Source organism: Pan paniscus, chromosome 1 (assembly GCF_029289425.2).
Source record: "Pan paniscus chromosome 1, NHGRI_mPanPan1-v2.0_pri, whole genome shotgun sequence".
NCBI classification, from domain to species: Eukaryota; Metazoa; Chordata; class Mammalia; order Primates; family Hominidae; genus Pan; species Pan paniscus.
Window position 1 is genome coordinate 63,062,609 of NC_073249.2, and position 1,374 is coordinate 63,063,982.

Consider the following 1,374-nt stretch of genomic DNA (forward strand, 5'->3'; position numbering starts at 1 on the left):
ACAGTTACTCCAACATTTTTGAAGAGGAGATTGGAGAAGGAAAAGCCAGGTAAGAGGCAGAGAAGCTTTTGCCAGAGAGTCAAGAGACATCAGAACAATGTCCCAGAAGTCAAAGGCAAAGAGGGTTTCAAGAACTGTGCACTAATGTTCAGTGCCATCAAATGAATTACCCAGAGTGAATGATTAGTATAATGCTTGTTAGTCGCCCCAGGCTAAATGTTTGTAACTAATTATTCATTTTATAAATACCCCCACATCCAATAAATCCTTTCAGTAATATATTTCTAAATTCCTGATTAAGATCGAGGGCCAGATTCCTGGTTTATAGTTTACAGAATTTATTTTATTTTATTTATTTTATTCTTTTACTTTAATCAAGTAATTAAAGCCGGAGTATCTAATAGATGACAGTCTCTTGCTATTGCCCAGAAAATGCACAGAAAACAATAATATGGCTTAGCTCCTTTTCTGAAGTAACCTATAGGTGAGTCAGGGAGAACCTTCTGATTTAAACTGAGGAGCTCTGGATCTTCTGCCAACTTCAGGAGAAAGTCATGACTTTTATATTCTACCGCAGATGTATTGGAAACAATTCTTTTAAATATCAGAAAACACTTACTAGGTCATATTGCACACCTGTGTGTTAGTTTTATATGGCTACCATAACAAAATACAACAAAGCTTGGTGGCTTAAGCAATAGAAAAAAAATTTTTTTTTTTACAGTTCTGGAAGTCAGAATTTCAAGATCAAGGTGTTGGCAGGTTTGGTGTCTTCTGAGGCCCCTCTTCTTGGCTTGCTGCTGGCTGCCTCCTCACTGTGTGCTCACGTGTTGTTGTTGTTGTTGTTGTTGTTGTTTGATAGGGAGTCTCACCCTGTTGCTCAGACTGGTGTGCAGTGGATCAATCTCGGCTCATTGCAACCTCCGCCCCCCAGATTCAAGCAATTCTCCTGCCTCAGCCTCCTGAGTAGCTGGGATTACAGGCACCCGCCACCATGCCCAGCTAATTTTTGTACTTTTAGTAGAGACGGGGTTTCACCATGTTGGTCAGGCTGGTCTGGAACTCCTGACCTCATCACCTGGGCCTCACGTGGTTTTTCCTCTGTGCTCACATGTGTCAGTGTCATAATCTCCTCTTCTTATAAGGACCCCAATCACATTGGATTAGGACGTACCCTAATGACTTTATTTATCTTCATTACTTCTTTAAAGGCCCAATCTTTGTTTTGTTGTTTTTGCTTTTGTTTTTTATTTTGTTTTGTTTTCTTTTTTTTGAGATGTAGTTTCGTTCTTTTTGCCCAGGCTGGAGTGCAGTGACGCATTCTCGGCTCACTGCAACCTCCGCCTCCCAGGTTCAAGCGATTCTCCTGCCTCA